This window comes from Ailuropoda melanoleuca, chromosome 6, assembly GCF_002007445.2.
Source record: "Ailuropoda melanoleuca isolate Jingjing chromosome 6, ASM200744v2, whole genome shotgun sequence".
NCBI classification, from domain to species: domain Eukaryota; kingdom Metazoa; phylum Chordata; class Mammalia; order Carnivora; family Ursidae; genus Ailuropoda; species Ailuropoda melanoleuca.
Genome location: NC_048223.1, coordinates 122,090,980 through 122,118,458, shown reverse-complemented (window position 1 = coordinate 122,118,458; position 27,479 = coordinate 122,090,980). Strand labels below are relative to the sequence as shown.

Here is a 27,479-nt window from a genome sequence, read left to right as displayed (position 1 = left end):
GAAAGCTGGAACCCCGACAACCATTGCCATGTTGTGCTCCATCCAGAACCCTCCTCCCCCAACCCCAGGTAACAGACTTCCATAAGCCTTCTTTCTTTCTTTTCTTTTTTTAAAGATTTTATTTATTTATTTGACAGAGAGAGAGACAGCTAGTGAGAGAGGGAACACAAACAGGGGGAATGGGAGAGGAAGAAGCAGGCTCCCAGCAGAGGAGCCTGATGTGGGGCTCGATCCCAGGATTCCGGGATCACAACCCTGAGCAGAAGGCAGATGCTTAACGACTGAGCCACCCAGGCGCCCCTCCATAAGCCTTCTGCTCATCATCCCCCTGGTTTCATTTGATCGCATCTAAATAGAGCTTCAAAAATATTTTTAATTTTAGTCATTTTTTGCCTTAAAAAGGGTCTTATGCTGTATAATTAAAAAAAACTTTAAGTTTTAGAACAGTCTTGGATTCACAGGAAATTTGAGCATACAGAGAGTTTATATCATCTTTTGGGACTTTCTTTTTTTCTCTCAAAATTATATTGCTGTTTTGGAAAGCGTTTTGGCATTGTCTCATGAAACCGAGCTTTACATACCTTGCATTCCAGCAATCCTTCTCGTCGGTAATACCAGAATGTTCATGGCAGCACCATTGCTGGTATTAAAACGTTGAAAACAGCCCAAGTCCTGGCAACAGAAATGGATAAATAGATACATGACTTATGTTCTATTTAGACATTGGGATGTTACAGAGCAGTAAAACTGAACAACAGCAGGGACGCAAATATGAATGAATCCTCAAATCTAATTTGGATGGATATTCTAACAATAATGGATATTCAAATAAAATAAAAGGAAGTCTGAGATTTTCCCCTTACTTGGTATATAGGGGACTCCAAAAAGTTGTCCAGCATTTAGGGGGATTCTTGGCCAAAGGCCATCACCTTTTGAGTGCAGGATGAGCCCACATCAAGGGTGAGGTCCTGTCTGCAGGAGGACAACCCCAGGGTTGGTTTGGAGCTTGAGGCGTGGCCAAGGTGAGTCAAGGTGACCAGAACTGAAGGTACCCGTAGAAAGTTATAATGCACCACAGTTGAAGCCTGGAGAGCCAGGGTGGGAGGGGCCTCTGCTAGGACTAGAGAGGGAGAGAAGGCTGCTCCCAAGGAGTCTGGGGTGGGAGGGTGTTGGGGGGGCGGATAGAAAGACCCTGAGACTGGCTGAACCAGTATTGCGGTCACCAGAGAGAGGCCCAGAGTGGGGCAGGGCAACTTCTCCAAATGTTGCCCCAGCTGAACAAACTGTCCCTTAGCCCCGTCCAGTTTCCATGCTCACTTAGCAACCCTCATATTTTTCTAAAATAGTTTTTATTATAAAACAGAGCATCCTTATAAAAGAAAAAATTTAAATGCATGAAATAGAAAGAAGGAACAAAAATCATCCATGCTTTCAGCACTCGTGGTTACATTTTGGAGTATTTTATTTCAGCCTTTTTCATATACTAATAATTATACCCATTACTTTAACTCATGTCTTTTATCCAAGCACATTTTTGCATTATAAACCTTCTGGGGTCATCATCTTTAATGAATGTATATAGACTGTTGGGTGGAATCTATGTATCCTTCTATCCATCCATCTATCCATCCTATTGATCATTGATCTATCTATCCCATCATCAATCTATCCATCCATCCATTTATCCGTCCCACCTCCAGTTCATAGAATATATTCTATATGGAATATATATTTTTATTCCAATGGTTGTCCTCCAATGGCTGGTTATTTTGGCTGTTTCTAGGTTTTCACTATTATAAGTAATCCTGCCAGGAATATCTTGGTGCAAAAGCTTTTTCAGTATTCAAATTATTTCCTTAGGAGAGATTCCCAGAAGTGGAATTATTAGATCAAAGGGTTTGAATATATTTAAGGCTCATGATACTTGCTGCCAGATTGCTTTCCAAATGTATGGCAACAATTCACCCTCCTGCGGGCACCCTGTGATCGAGCTCATTTCCCTGCACCTCCATGAGCATTGAGCATCTAATTTTTAAATAGCTCTGCTAATTTCTGATGGCCAGTCTATGGAAATCAGTGGTATCCTAGAAAAGACAGGAGCTAGAGTACAGCGCCCTGGGAAAACTCTGTCCTCCAGTGTGAATTATGCTGTTGTCTGGTTGCCTACTCGCTTGCCATCATTTGACTCCATGTGAGCCAGTCCCCTGGGCAAGACGACCAAATGGAGTTCTATGGTCAGCTGAGCTGAGGGCCAAATCCATGGATCTGAAGGCCAAGGGATCTAGCCAGGCATCTCTTTGGTTGCTTATAACTGTAACTGCTTCTGGAGAAAGAATGTTCTAGAAGGAAAGAAAAATATGAGGGTGCCAGCCATTGGGGAAGGCTATTGTTGACCACCCAACATCTATTTCACTCCTGCAAATCTTTTTTAAAAAATTTAAAAAAGAAAGGAAAAGAGTTTTATTCGAGCCCAAGTGAGAACAGCTGCCCAGGAGACACAATCTTCACAAAGAAGAGAGTGCTCTGGGGAAGGAACATTTGGTTCAGGGTGATATGTCTTTTACATAAAGAGCTACAAATCATCATGACCAAGGACATTCCAGAAAGTTCCAGACCTTATCTTATGTTTTTAATATGTGCAAGACTGTATGATTTTAATCTTTTGGGAGCCAGGGAGGGTTTTTTTGTTTGTTTGTTTGTTTTTATTTTCTTATCTTTATGTTTGAAATGCTCCTTTTTGGTTATTTTTTTTAAATAAAGCGGCTGTACAAACTGTGCTCGGGGCAGAACTAGAGCCCATGCTTTGAGGTTTTGCTGAGTCATTTTGGACATTGGTAAGATGTTAAAGGAGAGCTTCCCTGGGAGCCCAGGAGCAGGACCATAGTGTGAAAAGTTGAAAATTTCTCTTTATCACTCCTGTGTTCTTCCCACCAGTAGACCTGCAGTTTGTTCAGATAGTCGTGCAGATTCCCTGATCTCAGGGAGGGGGAGCCCGGACCCCAGCCCCAGGAGAGGAATCACAACTGTACCAAGGCCAGTATGATAGTATCATTCCCGCCGACCAATCGTTGGTTTAGGAGGGCATGTGATGCCGTTTTGGTCAATAAATGTAAGTAGAAGTTGGCAAGAGAGGAAGTAAAGTAAAAGTAAAAGTTGGGGCAGATCTGACCGGCTGAACCCTTCAGCCCTTTACCCTATGCTCTTCTTGCTGCCTGGGATGCACATGGAATGTCAGAGGCACAGCAGCCCTTTTGTGACTCCAAGTTGACAAGCATGAGGACAAAGGCCAACACACCAAGAATGGCTGAGCAGAATGAGCCTGTGTCCTTGAGGACCTGGTCCACTCTTGAACTGCCTATTCCAAGACTTACTTCCTGCTATGCAGAAAAACAGTGTTATATTTATTTACGCCCTCTTGACTGGCTTCTCAGTTACTTGCATCTGAATGCACTCCTACCGAGAGATATGCCAGGATAAATGATGCTAGCTGCCGTAACAATGTCTCAGTGGCTGAAAACCGTACAGTTTCTCACTCACGTCACAGTCTGATGTGGGTTCGGCAGTGCTCCTCCAAGCCATGACTCAGGGATCTAGGCTCCTTCCATTCTGTGACATTATCTTTTTCAACACATGGTCTCCGGGGTTGCCTTGGAATGGGAGCATGGGCCACCATGTCTATGCTCTTATGGCCAATCCTGTAAGCGGCCTGGATCGCTTTGGCTGACATCTCCTTGGCCAGGACCCAGTCACGGGGCCTCAATCTAACTGCAGGAGAGGCTACGATGGAGTCTTCCTGTGTGCACAGGATGAAGAAATGGGCTTAGTGAGCAAGCAGCCAGTCTCTGCTCCACACTCACTGAAAGGGAAACATCCCAAAGATGAACACGTTGGCATCATGGTTTGCCAAAGACCCATCTGGGAATGTGCATTCTGGATCTAGAAAGTGAGCCTGTTGTAATGTGCAGTGGCAGAGCTGTGCCTGAAGATTGGCAGTCTGTCATCAGCATCCAAGGGCAACCTCGCCAGGGGCCTAATTTCTGTTTTCGTTGTTTTTAGTCCTGCAAAAAATGATATTGACATTTTTCAGAAGTGTGCTTTAAAGACTAGTAAGACCCCCCTCCTTCTCTCTTCCTTCCTTCCTTCCTTCCTTCCTTCCTTCCTTCCCTTCCTTCCCTCTCTCCTTCCTTCCTTCCCTCCCTCTCTCCTTCCTTCCTTCCCTCCCTCTTTCCTTCCTTCCCTCTCTCTTTCCTTCCTTCCCTCCCTCTTTCCTTCCTTCCCTCCCTCTTTCCTTCCTTCCTTTCTTCCTCCCTCCCTCCCTTCCGTATATTCTGAAGAGATGGGTGATCTGTGGCTTGGTTTGGAACGGACTCATCGGGATCTCAATCACCTTGGTCAGAATGTCTTCTCTTAGATGCTGTCATCACAAATTCACTTATTGACAGTCATGGGTACTGACTCTGTGAAAACTCTGGGCCACCCTTGGGGCCCAGATACACACACATTGGGATTCTTGCCCCCAAGGAACCTGCCCTTTTGTCAGCATGTAAGTCCACAATAAGGGGGGAAGGACAGGAGGGAGGCCAAAATGGGGGCCATGGCCAAGAGCCCAAGGATTATTGTACCACACTGGGTCACACAAGGAAAGCTCGCTGGACAGAGCCTCTAAGAAATCTTGGTGCCGTCATTCATGCATTTAATCAGACAGTATATGTGAAATGCTGAGAACCATGTCTGGCACATGACACACTATTTTCATTCATTCATTCATTCATTCATTCATTCATCCACCCATCCATCCATCCAACTGGGAAGGAACACTGGTTACGTTCCAGGCCCAGGGCTGATGCTGAGGACAGGTAGAGAGGGCTCTGCAGGGTTGTAAATCTGGTGATTAATTCTGAATCTCTCGTCCAGCTGAGGAGCTGGTCAGACAAGCAGACAATTACAGCACAGTGATGGGAGGTGTGTTGTTTATTGTGGGAGTGCACAGGTGGGACACTTAACATCTTGCAGAGGTAGGGAGGGCTTCCTGGAGGAGGAGGTGCCTAAACAGAAGGATGAATAGGCAGGAGCTGCCAGGCAGAGATGGTTGTATAATACACAAGACTCAAGGCAAAATGAAAATGCAGGGCCTCTTGCTCAAAAAGCAAGGACGGGGTGCCTGGGTGGCACAGCGGTTAAGCGTCTGCCTTCGGCTCAGGGCGTGATCCCGGCGTTGTGGGATCGAGCCCCACATCAGGCTCCTCTGCTGGAAGCCTGCCTTCCCCTCCCACTCCCCCTGCTTGTGTTCCCTCTCTCTGGCTGTCTCTATCTCTGTCAAATAAATAAATAAAATCTTTAAAAAAAAAAAAAAGCAAGGACGAGTGCCATTTAAAGGCGTTAAAATATAAAGTTTTCCCCTTTCTTCCACATGACCTTTCTTGTCTTGTCATAGGGTTTTTATTTGCTATTTAATGATATTCTAAAGAGAAATTAAAAATTAAAATTATTAGCACACATTTTACCACTCATCGTTATATCGTGCCATGCCAGTTTTAAATGGAAATATAAAAGCATTTAGCTCATAAGCAGAATCACTGAAATGACACGGCCGGTCTCAGAGGTCTTGCATGCACATGAACTTCATTCTTACCACAAAAGTGGGAACACTCAACTATTTTTCTTTTGCTTATTGATGAAGTCACCTTCTGCCCACATTTTGTGCCTTCATCTTCCTGCTGAGTGAGGAAGGGCCCTCAAAAAGGGAACTGTGGGGGCCCCATCTCTCCCTTTCCTTCTGTGCCTCTGATGTAGGCAGAAGTGATGGGCTAATGCAGGGACAGGACATGACTAAGAAAGGGCTTCTGGAAAGTGAGACCCTGGAGTGGGGGTCTCTTCCGTGGACTGACTCTAAGGCTGCACAGAGAGGGTGAGCCCCGCACCGCCCCACCAGGTCCACACTCGGCCTCCACTGGCCTCTCCTCCACATGCCTTAGCCTCACCTCCACCCTGCAGAGGACGGCATTTGGAAAGCGCCCATTTGCCAGCATCCAAACCTTGACCTACCAGTTTGGCCCATCCATCATCCTTGGCTAGGGGGTTGGTGTCTCCTTGGTCAGTCCCCTGCCCACCTCTCCAGCCTCATCTCCACCTGCCCCGGTCTCTCCCCTGCCGCTTGGCCAGGGTGAGTCCCTCCAAAAGAAACATAGGGATGTTGGCTGCCGGGGGGCGGGCAGGCCTCGGAGGGCACGGAGGCTTGCCCGGGACTGTGGGAAAGCACGATTGCTCAAGGACTCTGACTTCCAGTTCTGCTAAGTCGGCTGGAAGCTGGCAAGGCTCCAGCAAATCTGGTAAAGGAGACGCAAAGCAACAGGAAGTCTGGAGGTAAAACAGGATGGGGAGGAAGTGGAGGACAGAAACTCCCTCCTGGCCGGGCGCCTCCTCTGCCCGTCCGTCGTCTGAGCCGCCCATAATTAGCTGCCTTTAGTTCTCCATGGGGTGAGCTGAGCTGCACTAAAGTGCCAGGAGGCCCCGAGCGTTCTGGCCACTTCCGGTCCAAGCGGCTCTATTTCTGGCAGTTTAAGTTTGGATGCTCTGCTCCCAGCGTGGGAAGGAAGACAGGAAGGGCATTTGGGGAGCTGGACCAGAGGGGACCCATGGCTGCGTGACTTTTCAGACTGTGTCCCACGAGGAGCAGGCTACTCTTGGCAGCTGAGCTGTGGCCCCCACACCTACTTCTAGGTCGGGGGGCCAGCAGGGAAGGGGGCCTGGCTTAGCGAGGCCAGCTACAGCTGGGAAGTTCTTCCTACACTGAAGGAACTGGGGTGTGTTTGCAGAAGAACCAATGCATTCTGAGGAACTCGGGCCTCCTCGTGAGGATGGGGCTGGGCTCGGAGTCAGCCAGGCCCCGGTCATGACCCCAGGGTGATGCGAGCATTCATGGAAATAACAACACATCTGAGGCCAGCTCAGGGCCTGGCACCCAGCACACGATCTGTCAGCGATCATCTGCGTCCTGCCCTGTCTCTTCCTTCCCTAATAAAAGCATCTGGTGGGGGGGGAAGCCTGCCCTGCCCAGGACTGGAGAGTTTGTCTTCGGGGACTCTGGCCAGCGTGGAAATCCACAGGCCTGAGGGTGGAGGCCAGCAGGAAAGAATTTGGGTGGGGATGGTCTTTAAAGAACTGGTCACAACAGGAGTGGTGACTGACGAATGTCCTGATGCTTAAGAAAGAGAAAGCGCAGGTTTCCAAATCTGAGACTGATGGGTCGTAGTTTTGATTGAGCTCATTGTGGCATGAATTCTGGGACACGTTATAAAACAGAAAGGGAAGTGGGCATCACAAAGAGGTTTGGTTTATTACTTTGTTTACTTGTTGTTTACTTGCAGGGCTGAGCAGAGGGCTGGCGCTCAATCCATGCACTTGGAAACGAACTGTCAGCAAGCCAGAGTGATGCCATTTTCCCTTGGCCATGGGGCGACTGTGGGTGTCCCAGGAAAATGCCCTGCACGTAAGCTGTTTTGAATCTGGCACGCATTGGAGAGTCCCTCCCGACATCTTCATGAATCACAGAGGGAACTAGGAGCTGAACGTTGGCCAGTTAAGGTAGGATTGAATTTGGTTGTTCAACCAGCTGTGAATCTGTGAAGTTGTGCGATTGCCAATATTTGACTGTTTTGACCTATTTATTGGACTAGGGAACTGCGTAAATCCCTTCCAACACAAGGACTCTGTATTGCTAGGAGACTCTGGTTGCCCAGAGAAACCAGAACCTCAGCCATGCATGGAGGTGAAGACTCCGATTCTGGGTTCAAAAGGCTCTTGGCTCAAATTCTGGCCCCACCACTCCCAGGGTTCATGGAGGAGCACGCATGGTGTGTTCAGTATGGCGCCTGCCCAGGGTTCCTGCCTCTCTCTCTGCTGAGGGTCTTCGCTCTGTCACCTGGCCTCTGCTATGCCTGGTGTGAGAGCCAAAGCAGGAATGAGGCCAGGAGGTGTAAGGTCAGAGCTGGGAGTGGCAGTGCATTGGGTCTGGGATCCAAGGGAAGAGTGGGGATAGCGCCAAAAGATGGGAGGTATTAGGGAGTGCCATGAGCATTAAGGCCAGCATTTCCCAAATGTAGACAGCAACTGGGGCTGAAGTAGGACATAAGTAGGACACTCAAGTACCTAGTCTGTTAGTTACTGCTGCAAAATGCTGCAAAACCAACCCCCAGCCCCCCACTCAGCAGTCTCCAACAGCAAATCTTCATTCTCAAGATCGAGAGTTTATAGGATGAATGGCTGGGCCTGGATGGGTGGCTGTTTCAGGCAGTGGGTTGGATTTTGTTCTGGGGTCTAGGACGAAGAGACGGAGCCCAGCTAGGGCATGTTTTCCTCAAGGGGTGAGTGGAGACATGCCATGTCCCTTAAGGCCTGTCACCTCTACCCAAATCCCATTGGCCAAATCAAGCCATATGGCCAAGCCCGGTATGAATGGGGCAGGAAAGTGCACAAACCCTATGGTGGCGGGGGAGGGGGGATGAATTATAGCCAAGCAAGAATCCGTTTTGCCACCGTGTTCAAGAGTGGGACAGAATCAGCAGCCACTAACACGAGTACCAGGAATGCTGGAGACTGGAGAGCTTCTCTTTATTTTTAAACCATTTTTTAGAGAGGGAGCATGCCTGTGAGTGTGTGAGTGGGGGAGGGGGGCAGAGAGAGAGGGAAAGAGAGAATCCCAAGAAGGCTCCATGCCCAGTGCGGAGCCTGACGTGGGGCTCCACATCACGACCCTGAGATCTTGAACAGAGTTGAAATCAAGAGGTGGACACTTAACCAACAGAGCCACCCAAGCGCCCCTGGGGAGTTTCTCTGTAAAAGGCCAGGTACACCCTTGTCCCACAGCTTCATAAAGGTGCTCTGTGACCCTGACAGTGTCTAGTCCTAAAAACAGCCCCTCCTATTATGGCTCCTACTATGGCTGCATACATTATTTCCAGTCATCAAATCTGTCCTGCCAGGTGGGGTTATCATTCCATTTTCTGTTTGAGGAAGCCGAGTCCGGAGGTCAGGCATGTCCTGGCCAGTAAGGTATTTCAAGGCAGAACCAGGATTCCAAGGCAGATCTGGGTGCCTCAAGGTCTATATGCTTCACCTTGTGCTGACCTTGAGGACCTGTGCCCCAAAGTGTGGGGGATTCTGGCTCCCATCAGACTGCAAAGAGGCATTTGGGGGCAGGGAGGGCTCCCTGTGGTCCCTCGTATAAAACAGAGTCTGGTGCCTGTCCAGGTGCTTTGAGGAGCTGGCTGTAGCGTCTTTCCTTTTATGAGATTGGATGAAACTCACCCCGGCCCCCTTTACAGGCTGTGCTATAGGGCTGACTCCAGACAAGCAGGAGGGTAAATCTGGGTTCTTTAGGGTGAAATGTACCATGCTGAAGACATCACATTAGTCCCCTAAGAGTTAGGAGATGATGAAGTCATCATTGCTCATGATTGCTCATAAAACTCGTCCCCCTGAGCACAGCTCTGTCGCTGGCCGCCCTGGCCGCGGCGCTCAATAAGGTGCCAGACTCTTCATTCCACGCCTATTACTTGTGGACGCCTTTGCAAGGACTGCTCGTGTTCTCAGTCATTGATCCTGCCGGGACAGATGGCGCCATGCTCCTGCCAAGGCTTCCCATAGACCCCGAGTCTGAGCTTTGGGCGGCCTGGCATGCAGGTCACCCCTGGAAATGACCTTGGGAAACCATATGTTGGGGCCTTGGAGCAGGGACATTTGTATTCATGAGAAAATTGACAATCCCATACCTTGGGCTATAAAAGGGCCTTGGTGCAAGGCTAATAAAACTCTGAAATCAATATTCTATGAGGTTCTAAGTGTTGTGGAATGAGGCACTGTTTGCTTCAGGTTTGCTTCTGAAATTAGATAAATTAACGTAATGAATTCTCACGACTCATTTGCATACATTGCCAATTTGATTTTAGAGGGAAGCACTGGCAAAGATGGTGTTGTGGAGCGTGCGTTGGGTTTGACCTATTTTCTGAGCTGTTTGTGTCTGCAAAGCGTGCACATTCTCTTCAAATGTAGCTGTACCGGGCTTTAGAGCGAACGAGAGGGCCTCAGCCGGCCCGGAAATAAGCCAATGTCTCAGGAAGGAATACGGGGTGGCTTGTGACCTTCGGGGACACTCTGTGCTTCTGGAGGCTTCTGGCTCAGCCAGTGACATTTGGAAGGTGTCTCGACCTTCTAGAAATTTCGTGTGTGTGTGCAAGGCTGAGATTCTGGGGGGCCTGCCCACAGCCTGCGTGGGTGCCGGGAGGAGGTCGTGCGGAGCGGTGAGTCCTGTCTGTGCTCACTCCCTTCTCTCTTTACCAGCTCAGAGTCTGGGGGATACAGGCCAGGACAGGTGACCCTACACCCAGCCATCTTCACACGGTTAAATCCGGAGTCTGAACCTGGCCACGCAGTGTGGCGAGTTGAGCCCTTCGCTGCTCCGACAGCAGCCACGCGCATGGGGAGCGAGGTGCTCACTGCAGTGTGGAAGCAGCCGGAGCTGGGACTGATCCCGGGGCACACCCCACCCGCGTCCCCAGGTGGTCTTCAACACTGTTTGCTTTCACGGATGAGCCCCGGGAGCGCCGGCTCCTTGCTGGGCTCCTGGCGGCATCTCGCTCGTAGGCGAGGTGGACCCATTCCCCCCATACTGGACCATGTCCAGGCTCCAGCCCCGGGAAGTGAGCTTTCCCATTAAAAGTACTCATTTCTCCTGCTGTGTGGAGAGGGGGCTCTAGAAGCCCGGCGTGTGAGTGTGAAAAACTGGCAGAGGAGGAGGTGAAAGCTGTGTGATCACCAAGTCAAGGTTTCTCAACTGTGAGAAAGAAGCAGGTGAAACTGTAAACCCCCTGCCAGGAGCTTTGATAACATCCCTGCCCATCTGCCAGCAGCGGACTCATGTGTCCCTGTGGATGATGGTCACACAGATACCTCACTGCTCCGGGGACCTGGCCTCACATCCCACCTCCAAGCCTTTGTTCTCAGAGGAGCGCAGAAAGGCCTGGGGCTGCCCACTCCGACTCCGTTGCCCTGGGAGCCTGGCTCCCCACAACCTCTTGGGGGCTGAGGGCGGCACTGTCGACAGCTCTGCCTCCAGCACGTCTGCCCCTCACAGGCCCTCGTCTTGTGCTTACCTTCTGGAACATTCTGGGCCGAAGTTTTAGCCAGACCCGGGTATAACACCATGCATGATGTAAGGGTGTTCTTGGTTGCCACAGAACAATGGCAATGGGCAGAAATGTGTCATCAGTTTTGCCAGCGGCAAAAACCCCCGAGTCAAGTGGCAAATGTCCCCAATGCAGGAAAGGCAGGAAGAAAGTTCTGCCCAAAGTCTAGGCATCTTCCAAGCAAGGAGACCGGGCAAGGCAGCATGGGCTGTGGCGATGCCCTGCATCGGCACCCTAGCTCAGTGCCTCCCCCTGCCCTCCTGCACCTCCCCCACCAGGGAGGATGGCCAAGGGGCTGGGAGTGAGCCCTGGACCCGGCTGCCTGGGTTGGAATCCTGGCTCAGCCTTGGCTACCTTCCCCAGGCTTTGACTCCGTGGAACGTGACTGGGTGACACGCTATCCTCCTCTGTTCTCCTGGGATTACGATCGAAGCTCAGGATGAGCTCTGACCGCTAACCACGGTCTGAACAAGGGGCTCTCCCAGTACCTGACGCGGGTGTGGGGTCCAGCGCTGCAGGTGTCAAACGTCTGACTGACGGTCCAGGCTGCTGGCTCAGAGGTGGAGAGCGGATGGGGCAAAGCCACTCGCCAAGGAGGGGGGATCTGCAGGGAAATGGTGAGCCCCCCTGCCCTGAACCGGCAGCATGCTCAGTACCAGTCACAGAAGAAAGCCAGGCCTGCGAGCCTGTGTGCGAAACCTCCCAGTTTTTAAAAATTTTAATTCCAGTATATTAACATTCAGTGTTATACTAGTTTCAGGCGTACAATACAGTGGTTCAACACTTCCATTCCTTAATCCCCATCCCCTATTTCACCCCCCACACCCCCTACCCACCTCCCCTCTGGTGACATCAGGTTGTTTTCTATGGTTAATAGTCTGTTTTCTGGTTTCTCTCTCTCTTTCTTTTCCCTTTGTTCATTTGTTTTGTTTCTTAAATTTCACATGAGTGAAATCATATGGTGTTTTGTCTTTCTCTGACTTATTTCACTTAGTGTTATACTCTCTAGCTCCAGCCAGGTTGTTGCAAATGGCGAGATTTCATTCTTTCTTATGGCTGAATAATATTCCATTGTGTATGTACATATCACCACAACTTCTTTATCCATTCTCCAATCAGTGGACACTCGGGCTGCTTCCATACCTTGGCTGCGGTAAATAATGCCGTTATGAGCAGAGTTGTTCATATCTCTTTCCAAATTAGTGTTTCAGGTCTCACATTTAGGTCCTTAATCCATTTTGAGTTTATTTTTGTATATGATGTAAGCCAGTGGTCCAGTTTCGTTCTTTGGCATGTTGCTGTCCACTCTTCCCAAGACCAGTTGTTGAAGAGACTGTCCTCTTCCCATTGCATATTCTTGCGATCTTTGTCGAACATGAATGGACCGTATAATTGNTTTTTTAAATTTTATGTATTTATTTGACAGAGATAGAGACAGCCAGTGAGAGAGGGAACGCAAGCAGGGGGAGTGGGAGAGGAAGAAGCAGGCTCACAGTGGAGGAGCCCGATGTGGGGGTCGATCCCACAATGCCGGGATCATGCCCTGAGCCGAAGGCAGACGCTTAACCGCTGTGCCACCCAGGCACCCCCTACCACAACTTCTTTATCCATTCTCCAATCAGTGGACACTCGGGCTCCTTCCATACCTTGGCTGCGGTAAATAATGCCGTTATGAACAGAGTTGTTCATATCTCTTTCCAAATTAGTGTTTCAGGTCTCACATTTAGGTCCTTAATCCATTTTGAGTTTATTTTTGTATATGATGTAAGCCAGTGGTCCAGTTTCGTTCTTTGGCATGTTGCTGTCCACTCTTCCCAAGACCAGTTGTTGAAGAGACTGTCCTCTTCCCATTGCATATTCTTGCGATCTTTGTCGAACATGAATGGACCGTATAATTGTGGCTTTATTTCTGGGATTTCTATTCTGTTCCATTGATCTATGGATGTATTTTTGTGTCAGTACCATACTGTTTTGATGACTACAGATTTGTAATATAACTCAAAGTCTGGAATTGGGACACCTCCAGCTTTGTTTTTCTTTCTCAAGTTTGCTTTGGCCATTTGGAGTCTTCTGTGGTTCCACACAAATTTCAGGATTGTTGTTGTTCTGTGAAAAATGCTGTGGGTATTTCGACAGGGATTGCATTCAATCTGTAGATTGCTTTGGGCGTTAGAGACATTTTAACAATATTTGTTCTTCCGATCCATGAGCCTGGAATGTCTTTCCATTTCTTCATATCCTCTTAAATGTCTTTCATCGGTGTTTTATAGTTTTCAGACCACGGGTCTTTCACCTCTTTGGTTAAGTTTATTCCCAGATATTTTATGACTTTTGATGCAATTATAAATGGGGTTGTTTTCTTAATTACTCTTCCTGCTGCTTCATTATTAGTGTGTAGAAATGCGACGCGTTTCTGTACATTGGTTTTGTACCCTGCGACCGTACTGAATTCATTTATCAGTGCTCCCAGTGTTTTGGTGGAGTCTTACGGGTTTCTATATATAGTATCATGTCATCTGCAAATAGTATAAGTTTGGCTTCTTCCTCACCAATTTGGATGCTTTTTTTTTTTTTTTAAGATTTTATTTATTCATTCGACAGAGAGAGAGACAGCCAGTGAGAGAGGGAACACAAGCAGGGGGAGTGGGAGAGGAAGAATCAGGCTCCCAGCGGAGGAGCCCGATGTGGCTCGATCCCAGAATGCCGGGATCACGCCCTGAGCCGAAGGCAGACGCTTAATGACTGAGCCACCCAGGCGCCCCTGGATGCTTTTTATTTTCTTTTTGTTGCCTTATTGCTAGGACTTCCAGTACTATGTTGAATGGTAGTGGTGAGAGCGGACAACCTTGGTCTGCTCCTGACCTTAGGGAAAAAGCTCTCCATTTCTCCCCATTGAGAATGATGTGAGCGTGGTTTTTTTCATAGACCTTTATTATGTGGAGGTATGTTCCCTTTAAACCTACTTTGTTGAGGGTTTTTTTTTTTTAAATCATGAATGGATATTGTACTTTGTCAAATGCTTTTTCTGCATCTATTGAAGTGTTCATATGGTTTTTATCCTTTCTCTTGCGGATGTGATGTGTCACATTGACTGATTTGTGAGAAATCTCCCAATTTTAAGTGATAGAACCACTTCAGATTTCTGTAAGACGGTATGAAGAGCTGAGCAAGGTGCAGTGGCAAATGGGAACAGATGGGCACACGACAGACAGAGAGACAGGAGGTCACCCCCCTCCTTTCTGGGGCTGGCTGGCCCATGTCCTGTAGGGGGGTGGCCTCCTGGCCCTTCCCCCCGGCTCCTCCTCCCCAGGACGCATCACATCTTCCCTTCCTCTGCTGCCATGTCTGCCTTCTTGTTCCCTCCCAGAACGTCACTCTGCTGTCCCTTTGGCCCCTTCCAGGTCTAGCTCTGGACCTTGCTTGTCTTCCTTTCCAGCTTCCCTGCCATTGTTGCTCGTGGGGTGACTGGTTAGCAGGGGGGACATCAGCAGGGACTTTCTGAAGCTAGCCGGGGTGTGGCCAGCCTGAAGAGCAAACAAAAAGTACTTCCAGGAGGAGGTCAGGAACAGAAGGGCAGCTGAGGGAGCAGGAGGGGTCCCCCCCAAACACATTCTCCCAAGGACGCACCTTGGAGTCAGCGGTTTTTGATGGAGACCGTTGGCGAGCAGCTGGAGCGAGCGGAGAGGAAGACAGGCCGGGGGAGGGAGGCAGGGGTGGGCGCCCCTCTCTCACATGCTTCTTTTCCACCAGCCCCTGGCCTGCTCTTCTGGGTTAGAGCCAGACTGAGCCTTGGACCTTGAGGCCATGGAACGTCAGGGCAGCAGCAAGGCCACGGTCAGTTCCAATGGTGCCTCTGTGCAAACGCGAGCCCAGTGCTCCTGGCTCAAGGAAGATATTTTGAAGTTAGTCCAACGCGGCACAATCTGAGAAGCTGGGGGAAGGGGGCACTCTGGAACCCTGGCAGGCAGCAGCTCTGGCTGCACATACGTGTGAGGGTGCAAGTGTGCACGAGCCTCTCTTCCTCCCCATTTACACAGCTCCTGGGCACTGGAGCATTTGTGTCGGGTTTAGTCTGAAGAAGTACAAACCAGGCCTCAGACAGCAATGGGGGCAGGAGAGGCAACTTGGGGGTGTCCGGCGAGTGAGTGTGAGGGTGCATGCTCCTTTGCCTGTGTATATTGCAGTGTGGGTTGGTGTAGATGGGACCTCGCCCTTACCCTTCTCCTCAACCTCCCAGACTGGCCAGCGTGTCTAGAACTCCATGCACTCCTGTGCATTCTGGGTGCCATGTCTACAATATGAGTGAAGCCCCCTCAGATAAGGCACCCATGTGCAGTGTGCAACCTGAGCACCCATACAAGGCCATCCTGGGTTGTAAGTATAGGTTTGGATAATAGACTCCTTGGCTTGAGTCTGGGCTCTGCTAATTGTTAACTGGAAACAGTGCTTTGCATAAATTAACCACTCAATGTGTTTCGCTCTTACTACCATGGAGCTATGAAAATGGGTAAATACTGGCAACCTGGGGCCCTGAGTAGTCAGTGTTACAGCTCTCAGCTGACAATACAGGCCCGAGGACCACTGAATGTGGAGTTCAGGGCCGAAAAGGGGGGCAACCCTGAATCTTTTCAAAAGGTGTCCTGGGTCATTCTGGCAAAGACACTCTGAGCACAGTGCCCCCACAGGAGACAAACTGCCCAAAGTTCTCCAAACCTCTAGCTCTTTCAAGACTTCTGCCCTTGTTCCTGCTGTCCCCTGCCTGGGCCATTCAGACCTGGTGAGCTGACCTTGTCCCTCCAGGCTCCATGTGAATGCCCTGATGCCTGCATAGAAGGGATCTGTGAGTCCTCCCTTCTCTGAGCCGCCTGGCCCTGTGCTTGGTCTCCTAGGCCTGGACTGTGGGCAGCCTGAAGGCCGCTGGGGCCGGACAGACTCTCCCTCGAGCCTCAGCGCTGCACCCGGCATCCAGGTCACCAGCAAAAATGGGTGAAAGGCCATGGGGCATCACTGTGCTGGCCTACGTGTCCGCTGGGCTGTGAGCTCCCGAGGGGTAGACATTGGCTTCTCTGTAGCTTGGAATCTCCCAATCTCTGACAGAACAGGGGCTGAGAGGTCCTGGGGAAAACAGGCTCAGAAAGTCCATGTGGGAATTTGAGAAGCTGCTGGAAGTGGGGTTGTCTCCTCAGCAAGAGAACAGACGGGAGTAAGAATTACCCAGCTTCTGGGCTGCCCAACAGGATGTGCGTTAACTCCTCCAGAAACCACATCACCAGGGACTTTGGGGCTGAAATTCCTGTAGGACACCAGAGATCGTGCCACAAAAATACCCTTTTAAAAATAGCCGCTGGTTTTGTTTTGTTTCCTAAAGGCAGTGGAGTGTGGCTTCCTGATTTGGGAAGACAAGTGTCTGAGCAGCGTGGGGAAGACCAGGGTTTGGGCCCTGGAGGGTCTGGCCCGGAGTTCAGGGTCCCCTCTGTACTCTCACTGGAGTCCTGGGGGCCACGTGTGGGGGCCTCACCTGGCAGCCCCACCAGGGGTCATTGACCAATGACACATGGAGGCTTTTCTGTTTTATCCTTTATTGACTGACTCCTCCTCCCCCCTTCCTCTGTTCCCTCCTCTCCCCATCCTCTTCCCCACCTCTCTGTTCTCTCCCCTCCCCACTTCCCTTCCCCTCCCATCCCTTCCCCCCTGCCCCCCACTCCTTGCATGAGGTTCCAAGAGCTCCAGAGGCGTGAGTCCGTTCTACCCATTCCCAGCTCTGAGATCTTGGTCAAATAACTGCCCCTCTCCTGCCTTCTTTCCCTCGTCTCTAGAAAGGGAATAACAGGAGTCCTAACCTGACAGGGCGCATGTGAGGGTGAGAGAAGCAGGCCTGGATTGTTTCCCTCACAGCCACCCCATGGGACTCTTCAGAGGGTGATGGTGGAGAAGAACGGGGAGCCCCTGCTCCGAGGGGCTCTCGGGGCCACGCAGCACAGCAGGGGCCCGTCTGTGGCGGGGAGACCCCGGCGTCCCGGGGCGGTGGAGTGGGACTGATGTGTTTCCCTTTCGCTTTTCTGTTTCCCCAAATTTCTGCCTTTTGCTGTACTGTGTTTGTGGTCAGAAAGACAAAAACAATAAGTGCCAGTTAGAAAAGACAACATTCACGGCGCGCTTCTGCCCTCTGACCTCAGCTGGAACGCAGGGGCCCCCGAGGGAGGGCTTCTGGAGGGCTTCAGGCCCCATGTGGTAGGTGGGAGCCACCAGGCAGTGGGGTGGGGGCAGGCTGGCAGAGGGCCGCAGGCCTGCTGTCCCCAGCCCGGGTCCCTGCAGGGACCTGAGCCGATCACCCCGGGCTGGGTGGCCTGCGGGAACCAGCACATTCCAGCCCCAGGGGGGCCTGTAGGGGTGTGGGTTGTGTCTGCTCCTGTGTCCCCCACTCCCTCCCTCCACAGTGTTTGTCCAGACAGAGTCCCACCCCCTGCCACTCTGCCTTGGGGGGTGCTGCGTCCCCCCACTTCCCCTGTCCTTTGGGGACGCTGACAAAACTCCAACCCCTTGGTCAGGGCTGGGGAGATCTCGACCCAACGTTCTGTTCCTGTGGACATTTTGACCCGAAGCCATTTTGAATGCAAGCATTTTAATCAGAATTAGTCAACAGTGATGAGTTTTCCTCTAGAAAGTACCAGAATTCCACAGGGAACTCCATTAAGCCAATTGAATCCCTTTATCAATTTTCTGTATAGCACAGTTAAACCATTTCCGATGTTTCCGTTTCCATTTTGCTGAAATTATTTTCATAGAGATCAATTCTTTTGCATTTAGATTTTCGCAGTGGAGGTTTGCTCCAGAAATCCGTTTTCTCTCCAGCTCAGACTTTACTAATTGCAGCCGCCACCGTGGCAAGAGGCCTGGTGTCCATCAGGGATGGTTTTCCTGGGTTATGTTAGAGTCTGCGCTTCTCTGAGTTGATCCAGGAGGACACAGTGAGCAGTTTTATGAGACGGGGAGCTCGTGGGGCCGGAAGCATGGGGGAGGGGAGGGGGAAGGACGGAGGGAGACACAGAGAGGGAGACAGAGGGGCCTCTGCGCAGAAACAGGGCCACAGCTGGCCTGGTGGCCGGGGTGGGAGGGGCCAGAGGTCAGAGTGTCCCCTTGGCCACAGCGTCATCCTGTGGCACAGTCCTGCGAAAGACCGTGTGTGGCCACTTGGCACATGGGCTGGAAGGTGAGACCCAGGGGCTGCCAGCGTCCACGTCTTGCTGCATGAACAGAGCCCAGGTAGGACAATCAAGGAGTGCAGAATAGTGAGCCAAGAGACACAAGGAAGTCCAAGGGCCTTAATCACTTCGTTCCTGGATCCAGCTATGCCTGACAGGAGCTCCCCAAGCTGCCCTGTTACATCAGCCAATTAACTTCTCCAATTTTCTTTTCTTTTCTTTTCTTTTCTTTTCTTTTCTTTTCTTTTCTTTTCTTTTCTTTTCTTTTCTTTCTTTTCTTTCTTTCGATTAAGGTAATTGATTATGAGGTTCTTATATTTGCAACCAAACATACTCTTCCGAACACCTCCCAGGTCTACGCTCACTAGTGCGTGGCTTCTGCCCCAGCTCGTGTGACTCGATGTTCCTGAATGCCTTGCAGAAACCCCTCGTCCTCTCCTCACTGCCCCCTCCGCTCAGTGTTGACATATCAGACTCCATTTACTATTTCTTTTTCAGATGACTATTGAGTGCCCAGCATGTTCTAAACGGCATGCTGGGGACTGAGAAAGGGGTGGGGAACATCCGGACAAACTTCTTACTCAATCTCACTTCTCTGTTGCCTTCTCCGTAGAACAGGTAAATTGCAAGGAGAGCACGCGGCTCTGTGGCTAGAGGGCTGTCCAGGCCATAGGGGACACTGGAAGTTACTCACTACTTGAACGTTGATAGGAAGAACACCCCTGGGCCTGGGGAAGGAGCCTCGGGATGGCTTCCATGGTCTCACCACTCTTAGATGGCAGGGAGTGAGGGACCTGTGATCTACCCTGGTGGAGGGAAACCTCTGGATGGAGAGGCCAAGAGGGATCAGAGTTCCCCTGAGGGGCAGGCTGAGTGCCCGGCACGTGCCCACAGCAGGGAGTGGGGCTGCAGGTGGGCAGCCCTGGGAGATGGGCGCCCCTGGCTCCCTGGAGCCCTGGTTTGGTGCTTGGATATTATTTATTATTCCACGTGCTGTGTCTGCATTTTTGGATGTAGGGTGGAAGCCAAATCCTCAGAAGTGAGCTGGCACCCTCCTTTCTCTTGGCGCCTCTAACCACAAGGCCATCAGGCTTGGTTGTTTACCAGAGCCCAGAACGGAGCCTTCTGTAGCATCTTGGACCCTGGTTTGGGCCAACGTGTTTATTGGAAACAGTGTGGGAGCCTCAGCAGGGCTCCCTGGCAGTGCGGCCGTCTACGCAGCGTTATGCATCTGTGGGGTGCTGCCCTACATCCCGGGGGTCTCTGCTTGGGGGTGGCAAGTTCACCTCTGTATGCATGTTGAAATCCTGGGGGGGGAGCTGTGACAGGTGTTTTTTGGAGCAGCATACTCAATACTCAAACATGATTTTATATTTTGAAAACTAAAAAGTAAAACCAAACACCAACTATTGTTTTAATAAAACAAAGAAAGGAAAGCTGGAAAAATTTGCCCTGGCTTCAGAGAGACCTGGATGACAGAGTGTCCTCACGGGGGTGGGGGGCGGGGCGGCAGAAGCACAGCTGGGGTGGGCATGCGCCACTGTGGAAAGCTGTCTCCCTGCCCAGCTCCAGTCTGCCTCGCCTGGATTAGCCCTGACCTGATGCCGGATCAGCTGTTCTGTCCCCGCATCCTCAGGCAGCAAAGTTGAAACGTGTTGGAAATGTCCTTCCTTACCACAAGGAACATGTATCATGTTAGAGGGTGGGGATGATAAGGGTTGTGTAACCCACATGTACTTTCCACCAGAGAATGCCAGGGAGGGGTGGGGCTGGACCCTCTGCAGTGGAGCAGGGTGGAGGCCAGTGAGGGGCAGAGCAATCCACCTTGGGTGCCCCGGGAAGGTCTGTCCTCCTTCCTCCAGTCCTGGCTGAGCCCCTGGACCTCAGGGGACCCTCTCAGAGAAGGCCAGGAGCCCTGGACTGTGGTCCCCAGCTCAGTCCATGGAGACCACACAAGGCGGGAGACAGAGCAGATGACCCAGTCCGAGCTGCCGCTGGGGCAGGCATCACCTGCGTGACCTTGGGCAACTCACTTAACCTCGGCTTCCATGTCTATAAGCTGGGACGGCAGCTCCTCCCCTGGTCCTCTGGTTAGTGCCAAGACAGCCCGTTCTCCCTCCCTTGAAAGGATTGTAGGCAGTGAATATTTCTCGAAGATTCTTGACTCTAAAAACCAACGTCTGTAGAGAGCGTCCGTGTGCCAGGGATCATTCAGGTGATTTCTTTTTTTATCAATATTAATTTCCTGGTTTTATTTTTTTAAATTAAAAAAAAATTTTTTTTTATTATATTATGTTAGTCACCATACAGTACATCCCCGGTTTCCGATGCAAAGTTCGATGATTCATTAGTTTCGTATAACACCCAGTGCACCATGCAACACGTGCCCTCCTTACTACCCATCACCGGTCTATCCTGTTCCCCTGCCCCCCTCCCCTCTGAGGACCTCGGTTGGTTTCTCATAGTCCGTAGTCTCTCATGCTTCATTCCCCCTTCTGATGATTTTACCTGTGCTGATTCAACAAACCCACCCCACGACCTATTCATTTTTTTTTTAAAGATTTTTATTTATTCATTTGACAGAGATAGAGACAGCCAGCGAGAGAGGGAACACAAGCAGGGGGAGTGGGAGAGGAAGAAGCAGGCTCACAGCGGAGGAGCCTGATGTGGGGCTCGATCCCACAACGGCGGGATCACGCCCTGAGCCGAAGGCAGACGCTTAACCACTGTGCCACCCAGGCGCCCCACGACCTATTCATTTCTATAGGTGGGGCGACCCAGGCAGAGAGCTGAGAGAGGAGGTGCCGGTGTTTGAATGTGGGCAGCCTGGCCCCCAGTCGGAGCTGCTGGACGCCGTTCCATCCCGCCTCTGATAAAAGTCCCACCGGTCAGTGGGTGAGTGACAGCAACACCCTGGGGGCCTCTGCCGGGTGCAAAGAGAAAAGGACACCCCCCGATCTTCCGAAATCTAGGAGCTTTCTGTGGGCACAGAATCATCAATGTTTCTCTCTCCACCTGCTTCTCCTCTTCGGCTTTCTTCAAACGTCCACGATGGCTTTTTGATCTATTTGTGTTTATGCCTCAGAGGGCAAGCTCCGAGTTGAGGAAGGCGAGGCACAGAGGGGTGACTTGTCCGACGTCATGCGGCACACTGCTCCAAGACGAGCCCTCTGGCAGCACGCTGCATGGCTTTGTGGGCCAGCCGAAGCAGTGTTTCAGCTTCAGTGTATGACAAATGGAACAGAGAGAGAAAGAGAGACAGAGAGGGAAGGGGCTCCTTGTTTTTCTGTTTCAGACTGAGATCTCCCACTTTGGGAAATCTGCCTAGTGGGCAGGCTGCCTCTCGTGAGTACCACCAGATCAAGGGCATAAAGGTGACGTCTGTCTGCAAGTTCAGGGGTAGAGCTTAGCCAGGGACCGGAGGAGGGCAGTCTGGCCTCACACTCCCTTCCCTCTGACAGGTGACAGACATGATGCCTGGTGGAACCCTGCTTGGCCTGGGGGTGCCAGGGGATAGTCAAAGGGACTTTGTTCCTGAGGCATGGGGATGCACACCCGAGCTGCTGAGATCACTCCTGCCCATGGCTTCATAGCTAGCATGTGGGCTTCGGGGCCAGGCTTCAAACTCTGGCTCAGCCACTCACTGGCCGTGAGTTCTTGGGCAAGTCCCTTATCCCCTCTGTGTCCCAGTTTTGTCTGGTGCAAAGTAGTGATTCTAAGAGTAAACATCTCAGAGGGCCACTGTTGGGGTCAACGGGGCAGGTGGCTACGCTGTGTGTGCACTCGATCAATGAGAGCTATTACCAAGATTCATATTATCAGTAGCCTTAATTATAGCTGTCAGTGACATACCTGCATTGTTCCAGGCTTGTTCCTGGGGTAATGCATTTAAGAAATGTGACCGTCAAAAATGTTTGCCGAGTTTATGCGTGGGGTTCCTGGCTCAGGCGCTAGGCTATGGGGTGGCGGCGGCGGGGGGAGGGGAGCCTGAATGACCAGAAGCATGAAGTCAGAGTGAATCCCAGCACCGCTGCTTATCTTTATGGGGACTTCAGTGGGTCACCTCATCTCTCTGAGCCTTGCTTTTCTCATCCGTAGAATGGGAATCTATTGGTTCGAAGTGCTCGTCGCTGGAAGTAGCGGAATGCTCAACCAACGCTGGTACAGATGGAGGATTCGTTTTAAACTGGCCTCACGAGAAGTTTGGCGTAGATGGTCGGAGTTATTGCAATGGCTCCCAACAGGGGCCCAAATTCTTTCTTTTCCCCCCACCCTTAGAATATTGGCTCTGTCCTCATGCTTGCTGCCTCATGGCCTCAACATGGTTGCTCCAGCTCCAGCCTCTGGTTTGTGTTCTGGTCAGAAAGAAGAACAAGGCATTCTGTGTCCAGAAGGGGAGCCTGTGTCTGGCTGATGTCTTGTTGGCTAGACAACAAGTTGGGGGAGAATGATCACCCCCAACTTCAACGGGTCTGGGAAATAAACTATTTTAGCTCCCTAGACTCGTCAGCAAGGGGAAGGCAATTGTGGGTGCCTTTAGGTAGTAAATCCGCAGGGCCCAGCGTGGGGCCTTAGAGAGGGTGTATGTAAAATGCTAACTCCAGTGCCTGACACAGATTAAGTGCCCAAGGAGGGAACACTTTATCCTTATTAGCGAAATTTGCTAAGGAATGAATTTTAAAAAGGGGAAGGATTAATATCTTACAGTGCAAATTGGGCCTTAGTAAATGGATTTCCTTCTAGTTCTTCTCTTGGCTTCCACTGGCTTTCTTGGGGTTGTTCTCGTGTCTCCCATCTCAGACAAAGCTTCCACTGAGATCACCAGCGTGGGGGGCATTCTGAGCCCCCCACCCCTCTTCCTGGGCTCACTGCAGACTGGAGGCTTTGTGCTGCCTGGAGAAACTTGGCTTTGCCCACCAGTTACAAAACAACTGGAGAGTGTGTTGGGCCAGGGGAAGCCTGGATTGCCCTCAGACCTATCAGTGAGAGTTCTGGGGGAACCTGCACGTTCGTGCCCCGCCCTGATCGATTGGTGATTTCACCGCGGAGACCTTGCTCTCAAGTCTCAAGACCTTCCTCTCAGCCTCCTGACTCTCCAGAAACCTACTGCCCTGTTCTGCATGGTTCTGTTTTTAAGTGTATTTTCAAAAATGCGTTCATCCAGATAGAACTCAGAATTCGTGATAAATTCAGGATAACACTGCGGGCGTTTACAGCAGTAAGTGTTTTCTTTGGGTTCCTGATTGCTTACTGCCTGGGGTAGATTACGCATGCGGTAGATTAAGGAAGGAAATTCATTAATTCCACAGCCAACCACAGGTCTCACCGTGTAGCAAGCACCTCACCTCCAACCTCTCTCAGTAGCTAGTGAATGTGAGCCTCAAACTGGGGGTCCTTCCTCTGGAAACTTAACGGAGACAGATCTCCATTGGTTTGGGAGCCGGGGGGGGGTGTGTAGGTTGTGATCGGGAACTACCCCGAGGCCTAATCAAACTGACGTGCTGATTCCCAGGGGCCAATGGCCGCTGGGCAGCGCCGAGACGTTGATCTGTGGGTCCCCCCTGAGCAAAAGATGACAGCAGCTTGTGATTCACTCCAGGACTGAAGGGGGTTGAGCTGAATAACAGCCCCTTGGAAAGTGGGAATTAGATCTTCCTGCCTAGCCTCCCCTGCTTTATGGGTCTTGCCCACAAATCACAGGCTCGGGTGCCAAGCCATCGACAGCACTGAAGGAGATGGGGCGGCCGGGTTTTGATGGCTGACTTGGTTGATGCTTGGACCGAGGGTATCATCAATCTTGAAACTTTCGGAAAGCTGTATGGATTTTGTTGGGGGAGGAGACTAGCTCTATTTGTGGGTTAGGAAGGCTTATAAATTAAAAGCATATTCCTGGTAGTACTTTTGAAGTTCTCCATGGCGTTTTATATCTACCCTTACCTAACATCCAACGTTTTCTTGAGGACCTCCCGTGCGCCAGGCACTGTCCCGAGGCCTTCCACGGGCGAGCCTCCTGCATTCGTCCTCACTGTGACGGCGACTCTTGGAGGGAGCAACAATTCTTTTTTTTTTTTTAATTTTAAAAGATTTTATTTATTTATTAGAGAGAGCAAGAGAGAGAGCATGAGGAGGGGGGAGAGGGAGAAGCAGACTCCCTGCTGAGCAGGGAGCCCAATACGGGGCTCGATCCCAGGATCCCGGGATCATGACCTGAGCCAAAGGCAGACGCTTCACCGACGGAGCCAACGAGGCGTCCCGGGAGGAACAATTCTTATCCTCACATTGAAGGTGAAGAAATTTGTGCACCAAGAAGGGAAGTTGCTCCTCTGGGGCCACATCGTACGTGCCAGACCTGGCCTGAGACTGACGTTTCCTTCCTTCAGTGTTTGAGGGCTGTTAACGACAGCCGGCGATCCTTAGAACCACCGTTATCTCCGTGTCTCTCCAGTGCTAGCGCTGTTGCGTTAGCAATAATAATAATTAGCAAACAATAACAATTAGCAACTAATACTAATTATCATTATAGTTATATTATAATGAACTATAATACTATCAGTTAATAATAATGAGCAATGGCTGGTGTATCCCTTCACACCTGTACTGTGTCTTAGCTCACCAAGGTGAGGGTTCTTTGTTTGTTTGTTTGTTTGTTTTAGGTAGGCTTCATCACCAGCATGGAGCCTAATGTGGGACTTGAACTCATGACCCTGAGCTCAAGATCTGAGCTGAGATCAAGAGTTGGACACTTAATCGACTGAGCCACCCGGGAGCCCCCGGTACATAGCAGTTGTGACACACGGAACAGCAGGGGTCATCTGGCCACCCGCAGTGGCGCTCTTTCGCTATCAGGCGGGCAAATGATCCAGTTCTAGAATCAGAGTTTGCTTGCTACAACCACTTCTTAAACCATCTTGGATTGGTCTCCCCCAGAAGCAACCCTTGTAAGTAGTTGATTTAGGAGGTGATGTCCGGGAACACCTGCAGGTGGACGGGAGAGGAAGAGCACAGCAGCCGAGGGACGGTGTACTATCAAGCCGGTTTCTAGCTGTGGGCAACTGGAGCTCATTCCCACTGGAGAACCGTGCGGTGGTGCGAACACAGCTCAGACTTAACCGTGCAGAGGAGTGGTACTTACAGGGGTACTTACCCTCCAACCTGCGTCAGTTATGGCTTGAGGGCTACTTCTGGAAGCTTCTTCTTCGGCAGCTCTTGGGCACATACAGCCCATGGGCTAGGCCTGCTCCTACAGCAGAAAGAAGCCCTCAAGCAGAGTCATGGGTTTGCAGTAAGCAGCCTTTGGCACCTGGAGAAGAATGCCAAGGGGATCTGTGTGGGCTACTGACCGCATCGGCCGCGGGGCTCAGAATAGGGGGCTCCCCGCTCCCAAGCAGCCTATTCTGACCTTGGACTCCAGGTTGCTGGAAAGCCCTTTCTCCAGATCCAAAATCAAGTCCCAATGCCTAGAACCTGTAAATGCTGTCTTCTTGGGGAAAATGTTCTTCGCAGACGTGAGCAAATCAAAGATCTTGTGATGAAAGATTACTCAGGGTTTGGGGGGCAGATCCTGGTTGTTATCACAAATGTCCTTGTGAGACAGACACGGGGATCTGAGGACAGAACAGGAGAAGGCAAGGTGACCACGGGGTGGAGATTGGGACAAAGCCACCGCGAGCCAAGGAAAGTAGCAGCACCAGAAACTGGAAGAGGCAGGGACGAATTCTCCCCTGGAGCCTCTGGAGGGATGCCGCCCTGCCCACACCCTGATTTTGGACCAGGGATACTAATTTTGGCATTTTGGCCTCCAGAACTGGGGGCAAATAAATTTCTGTTGTTTGAAGCTACCGAGCTTGTGGTAATTTGTTTCAGAAGGCCCAGGAAATTCATATAGCATTCCTGGATTTCATTTCATGGCTTTGAGCTCCTTAGCTCTGTCAGGATAGTTCTTTCAACATCTGTAGAAGGGCCTGTGCTCCCTGGGTCTTTTTTCCTGCAGGCAAAGCAGGATACCCCAATGTCCTCTGCTCGTCCTCCCACCGACAGACCCCCTCTTCTTCATCCCTTTACATGGGTAAAGAAAGAAGGTTAGCAACAGACTACAGCCAGACCAGCCCTGGACCTTCTCCCAGAGTCTGGAAGCTGAACCCAAGAACTGTTGCTAGTCCCAACTGAGCTCGAGCTTGCCGGGCCTCATCGTGAATGGTAGAGGGTGTCTGTGTGCCCACCTTTGTGGCTGGCTCGGCTGGCAGCATTGTCTCTGTCCTTGCCTGAGCTCCCAGAATGCCTAGTGGCCGAGTCCAAAAATTATGACCACAACTCGTCACTAACTTCCAAAGAGTGGGGCGCCTGGGTGGCACAGCGGTTGGGCGTCTGCCTTCGGCTCAGGGCGTGATCCCGGCGTTGTGGGATCGAGCCCCCACATCAGGCTCTTCTGCTGTGAGCCTGCTTCTTCCTCTCCCACTCCCACTGCTTGTGTTCCCTCTCTCGCTGGCTGTCTCTGTCTCTGTCAAATAAATAAATAAATAAATAAATAAATAAATAATCTAAAAAAAAAAAATTTAACTTCCAAAGAGTGACCCACTAAGAAATCACAGGTCACTGGTCCTCTGCAGGTCTCAAAGTCCTGATGGAATCCTGCAACTGTTCCTGCCTTAGTCCACCAGGACCCCAAGGCTAGAGCCTTCATACACATCGTCTGGAGATCCTGTTACAATGCGGGTCCTGATTTGGTGGATCTGGGGTGGTACCCGGATCCTGTATTTCTCACAAGCTTCTAGGTGGTGCTGATGCTGCTGGGCTGCCGACCATGCCTTGAGAAGGACGAATCTGGAGACACCAAGTCCCATGGATGAAAATTTACCATGCTTCAAATGCAGGTCATTTTCTGCAAAGCTTTAGCAAATCTCAAACACAAATCTCTATTTTCTATTGTGTAGAATGCTGTTTTCATGGTTTTGTTGCCAAGATTATTGCATTTATAGCTCTATTAGGAAACACCTCATCCCTGTCTTGCCTAGAACAGAACACCAATCTGGGTTTTCTCCAAGAGACCGCATCTGGCCTTGGCCCTCATTCCCCGTTGGGCTATAGATTCCGAGTG

The 27,479-nt window shown here is 50.8% G+C and overlaps 1 long non-coding RNA gene across 4 annotated transcripts; it reads left to right on the top strand.

Moving 5' to 3' along the window:
• Positions 1 to 26,772, top strand: LOC105241120. 4 transcript variants are annotated; one of them, XR_004626298.1, is made up of 5 exons: positions 1 to 68; positions 7,368 to 7,584; positions 21,153 to 21,280; positions 22,484 to 23,603; positions 25,039 to 26,772. It is a non-coding gene; the product is annotated as an uncharacterized LOC105241120 (long non-coding RNA). The 4 variants fall into 4 exon arrangements; XR_004626300.1 differs by lacking the exon at positions 25,039 to 26,772 and adding an exon at positions 7,722 to 7,853 and having other exon boundaries at positions 22,484 to 25,028; XR_004626299.1 differs by lacking the exon at positions 25,039 to 26,772 and adding an exon at positions 7,677 to 7,853 and having other exon boundaries at positions 22,484 to 25,028.
• Positions 26,773 to 27,479: the final 707 nt, after the last annotated feature.